A 6000-nucleotide genomic window follows, 5' to 3' on the forward strand; every position below is an offset into this window, starting at 1 on the left:
TTGGAAAAAGGACACGAGCGTCCACGGGGAGCCTTGGCTGCAGGGAACAGTGTGTCCTGGCTGGATTCATTACTGGGATTTTTTTTTTAATTTATAAATTCAAAATTAAAAATCAGCACATCAGCAGCCGGTCTCCTTCTTCCCATGGAGCTTTCACCTTTTGCCAAAGAGTTGCCCTACTCACTCGAAAAGACAAATTGATTGAGTCGTGTGAAATTGTCAATATTTGACCCTTTACCTCTAAAAACTAGCAATTGCGAATGGTTCCACCCAATGTGTTTCAGACCTGAAGATGATGGGGTTGGGGCTACAAAATTAGATACAATGTCACACGAAATCAGCAGTTCTTTACAAAGTCCTAGGGGCAGGTACTCAGAGAAGTAATCACTTACGTGTGTTTACAAAGTGCCCTACTTCAGAGCAGTCACAGCTACATTAAATTCAGAATGTTTTAAATTACCAGATCCCAGTAAATCCCAATAAACATCCTCAAAGTTTTTGTTACACAAGGATGTTCTTTTAATGTTTATTTGTGGAAAGGGAATTAGGTCTTCGCTTTGTCGTTTCGTTCACATTTCTCGTTTTAAGGTAACAACAGAAACACAGAAATTCATCTCTTTTGCTGGTGACTGAACATTGAAGCAAGGGCAAGGCAAGATACAGAATTTACATCATAAGTGTAACCCCCAAATGCTTATTGTACTGAGTCACCTGATGGGTGAATTCATGAGTCAGTCACCCCACAGTACAAGCTTCTCCTTGTTTTCCTACAATAGAGTAATCTCCTAACTTCCAAAGCAACTTGGAATGCCATAGCACATAGTAGGTGCACAATAAATGCAATGGCATGTGGAGAGATGAGTGAAACATCGCAGATTATCCTCAACAGGAGTTGTGTGATGTTTACTTGATGATTTAAGAGCTCTTTAAATATAGAAGGGCATGAGATATTGCAGACAAGCATTAGGAGTGATGAAGAATGGAAAATTTTCATGAAGAAATCTAAGCTTACAAAGAGAAAGAATTTCAAAGTGAGTTGTGCTATTTTTTGCGGGGGGGGGGTCTACATTATCAAGCAAGAGTTTCTAGTTGCAAAAGTGAAAGAAGACACACTAGTCACATTGAAAAAAACAGAAGCAAAGGAGAAAAAAGGTGCTGGACAAGGAAGAGTGTGGAATGCAGGGGAGAAGTTTCAGGAGACAGGGGTATGGAATGCTAAATTAGAACATCGAGGCACAGTATGCTGAACTTTCTTTTTCTGATTGCCAAGTGCTAGTATGACTTGATGAAATAAGGAAAGAACCGTATTTCCTGGACTCTGCCTAAATTGTGCCAGGCTAAGAAGAAATGGCCCTAGCTTTTTTAAGACTCTCAAGAGAAGACATGGAACCAGGCACCATCACGGATCAGCCTTCCCCAACCAAAAGGTTTCCGAATCCTTACCCAAGACTGTTGCTTCGAGAAGGGGCATGGGGTGCGGGTGGGGGTAGGCGGGCTTCCTGGCATCATCACTCTCAAGAGAGGAAGGAGGGAGGGAGAGTCTCCCCGAACCAACATGCACACACTTCGCGATACACGTGCATACAGAGACACTAGACTTTGCCTTCCCATCTCTGACTTAGTCAACATGTTCCCATGTGGACCCAGGAACAGATAACACTGCTACCTGTCAACTGCAGAGCTAAGGAGCGAAGATGGAGTTCTTGTTCTGGGGCCGGGAGACAACAGACGACGCGGTCGTGTTAACGGTTCCTCACTGGCCACAGTGGTGCCTCATTAAAGGAGCCCACCAGCCTGAATCCTATGACTGTCATGATTTCACATTTTATTAACGGCTTGCTAGCGAAGACACCCGAAAAGGAAATTTCATTCACACTGACCTGAGGCCAGGAAAAAAAACCAAAAAACAAAAAACACAGTGACTGAAAAATAAAGTGGAAAGACTTATCATTCTACCAAAAGAGAAGAAGAAGAAGAAGAAGAAGCAGAAGAAGAAGAAGAAGAAGAAGAAGAAATCCTTCTAAAGAAAGACTACAACCCAAACTACAGTATTTTCAAGGCCGCAGAGTCCCTGTTTGACAATCGTGTGTTTACAACGAGCCTAAGCATAATTGCTCTGATGGGCTGTCAGGGAAAAGATTAATTTGGCAAAGATTAGTATTGACTCGCTGTTTATTAAGGCTTTTAAACAGCTGTATCTGGCAGCATTCCTGTAAGTGCCTGTCATATCTGAAAATCAGCCTCACACCCTGGTGCTCGCCAGCTGTTACTAAACAATCTTCTACCACTTTGAATGTCTTTCTCTAGGCCAAACAGCAAGAGCAAACTATTGCCAAATTAGCCCTTTTCTCCTCCTGTCACTTTTTTTTTTTTTTTTTTCCTGTCTGAGGTGGGGGTGGGGAGCTTCTGAACGCTGAAATGTCAGCTCGTGGCCGATGGCTTGGCTGATAAGAGCTGCCGGAAGTCAGTAGGTGGTTTGGGTGCAAGATGAATCCACTCCCCACATGGAGAGTGGTAGCGCTGTGAGTCACCTCACGCAGACAACAAAACCACAGCCTGCAACTGTTACAAGGCAAAAGGTTTTAAAGACAGTTAGAAAGGGGGCGGCCAGAGGTTCGGGGCCCTCAGATTTCCAAAACGAATGCTTGGTCTCCTCAGGCCGGCGCTTGCCCAAATCCGGAGCGGAGCCCGCCCGGGGGGGACCCTCGGGGAAAGTTCGGGAGCTGCCTTTGGTCTTTAGCATGGGGACTGAGGTTGCTCCCTAGCACTCCGAAAGTGCTAGGAGGTGCTAAGAGGACCAGTCACTTGGTAAAACATGCACCTCGCGTTTTGATTCAGTGGAAACCTGTAGAGTAAGACGGGTTCGGATGTTTTGAAGTCTGGAAAAAAAAAAGGGGGGGGGGGGCAGATGGAGTTTTGCACTGGAATAAGACCTAGCAGTTTCAAATCCAAGTACAGTCATAAAGGCAGTGGAAAGAATGACATTCCAATGTAGTTAAACGTCAGGCTATAAAGGCCCCAGTGTTATGGGGAAAGTCACATTAGTCTTTCCAAAAGGACTGCTTTTCCGAGGATTAATCTCAACCTGTTTGAGTTGCATCAGACTGAAATAAGCTGTCAGAGCAGCTGCAAAAGAATATTGTCATCTCTTCACCCACGCTGGCACTTTCTGTTACTCTGCGTGCAGTGGGGGGAGGGGAGGGAGTTGGCCTCCGGGGCCGGGTTTTCTGGATGGGCATTGAAAGCAGGTGTTTGTCAACGTCTAACCTCCGGGTAACATTGTTTTGAAGTCCCGGCCGTGGATGCAGTCTGATGCTTGACTCGGGAACTGGGATCACACCCCGTGGAACTGGAAGGCGTAGACAAATGAACCGTACTGCTCAGCCCTGAGAGTAGGCCCTTCCTCCTCAGGCAGCCACGGTTCCTCCTTCTTTCCGTGCACCATGATGGTGGGTGAAAGGCTGAGGAGACATACTACTGATTCAGCACTTCCAGTGGGAGAAATGAAGTGACTCGCTATGGAGAGCAAAAGGCAAGATATGCGTTTCACTGAGCCCCACCGAACCCCTCTGAGCTGGGCTCCCTGCTGAGAGCTTTCATTCCTGGTCCCGCCCAGGCGAGGGACAAAGGAAAATCCAGAGCGCGGAAGCTACTGAAAAATTAATCTCTGACCTTAAGTCACCGAGCATTGCAAATCCTGAAATAGGCCTAGACTCGTGTGGCCATCTTCCAGGGCAAGAGCTCCCGCTGTAGGAGGCCTGCCCGCTCTGAGAAACGAGGCCACATGTCAGATTGTGCAGAAATGCACGCTCTCGACTTGATTGGGTGGTGCCTTAAACCTTATATAAAAGGAGCATCCCCATTGCTGGAGTCAAAGCGCACCCGTTGCTAGTTAAGTTAACCTGAGCGAATACAGCGTCAGCCATTTATTCCAAAAAATGAATATTAGTAGAATTCAAGAAACTCCAGGGTGGGGTGGGGAGGGGATCACTTCGGTGTATTCTTAATCATGCTTTGCGGGACAGCATTTGGCAAACGTGTTCTTCGTAGCTTCTTTTTGGTTCGGTTGCCACTCACTGGCCTGTAACTCTTTGATTATTCACACGAGTAAACGGAGCACGGGAGGTGAAGGAATAAACTCCTTGGAGGGCTCACTGTGCTTACACAAGAACCAAAGAGAACAATGAATGAAGGGAAGCCATGCCCATGGCCCGTGGTTCATGGATAAAAGTCCTTCCAGGAACTTAGCATTATGGGTATGAGGGTGAAACCCGTAGAAATTGTAGCATAGGAAAGCAGCTGGCCCCGAGAATCATTAAGTCTGTCTTTGATCTGGTTCCATCCAGTCTCCCAAGCCTGAGGAAACTGGTTGGAATACCTCTCTCCAACTCTGTGGAGTATTTTGTATCTTGCTGTGTGTGTGTGTGTGTGTGTGTGTTTATCAAGGTAGACCCACAGAAACCTAAATCTGGTCTTGGTTAGAGTTTCGTACAAGAAGAAAAAAGAGTGGCAGATCTAAATGAAACTGCAATTTCCGGGTAGTATTACAAAATACACATATCTACAAAACCATTCTAGCTGTTGAGTTGGGTCACTTTTAACACCTGGTTTCAAGATGTGGTTTCAGCAGACCAACATAACAGAAGTGACAGTCCTTTACAACGCCGAGGTCCCTTGGAGTAGCTCTAGATTAGGTTTTCTTCTCTCTCTCTCTCTCTCTCTCTCTCTCTCCCCCTCTCCCCCTCTCTCTCTTCTCTCTCTTCTCCCGGGGAAAGAAGCTGCTACTTTATATAACCTATCAGTTTCTCAAAATGATTCTGGCCTTGCGTTCCCAGCACAATCACCTTCAGCACATGGACAGCTGGGGGAGCCAGATTGCCCGCAGCCAGCACGAGTTGGTGTCATTGTCACTTTGCTGATCACTTTGTTAATTCTCAGATAAATGGAGAGAAACTCCATTTTCTTCTCTCCCCCTCTTCTTTCTAACATAGTGCAGAGCAATCAGAAGTCTCTGAGGACTTTTCTATATGACTTCCCATTTCACACCACAGATGGTTTAGATAAAAACTATTAGTTTCATTTATTCCAACAGCTTCATTTCACCAAAATGAGCGTATTTTTAGCATTTTGCCTAAAGGTTTGCTCCCCCCATTTTTTGTAGATGTAAAGGAGTTTGGCTGATGCCTCGGGCTTGTATCAGCACCTTTCCTGCCGCCCCCCCATCCCCCACAGCTTTTGGACTGGAGCAAAGTCGAGGAGTCCTCTAAGACACAATTTACTTTTTTAAAAAGTGGTGTTACGATGCGTTCACAGATGTGATCTTGTCTTACAACCCTCGACTGTTTGCATTTTTCCGTCAGGTTAGTTGTGATCTTTTCCATTGGAGCACAGCGACTGTAATATACATGCCTGCCTAACCGGGATGCCAGCTCTTTGTCTCGGTCTTATCTTGATGGCATTGCTCTGGAGAATATTTTCATTTGCACACCACCCTGAAAAAAAGAACGCTTCAGAATACATATTCAAAGAGAGGACCTACCAACAAACAAGTTCAAAACTTTACCCACTTTTGGTTGTTGCACAGAGTAGATGGCGGATGTTATCTTACGTTCAGTTCCTGGGCCAAGACGAGAATTTTTTAAAAAATTGTCTGTTATTACTTTAGGATTAAAATGGCTGGCAGGTGGAAATATATATATACAATGTGATATGTAATACATGATATGTGATATATGATTATATACATCCATCTGCCATTTTGAACCTTAAATAACAGCACATTTTTTAATTTTTGTCTTAAAAGTATTGGGGCGCCTGGGCGGCTCAGTCGGTTGAGCCCCGACTTCGGCTCGGGTCACGATCTCGCGGTCCATGAGTTCGAGCCCCGCATCAGGCCCCTGTGCTGACAGCTCAGAGCCCAGAGCCTGTTTCGGATTCTGTGTCTCCCTCTCTCTGACCCTCCCCCATTCGTGCTCTGTCTCTCTCTATGTCTCAAAAATA

This window comes from Panthera uncia, chromosome F2, assembly GCF_023721935.1.
Source record: "Panthera uncia isolate 11264 chromosome F2, Puncia_PCG_1.0, whole genome shotgun sequence".
NCBI classification, from domain to species: Eukaryota; Metazoa; Chordata; class Mammalia; order Carnivora; family Felidae; genus Panthera; species Panthera uncia.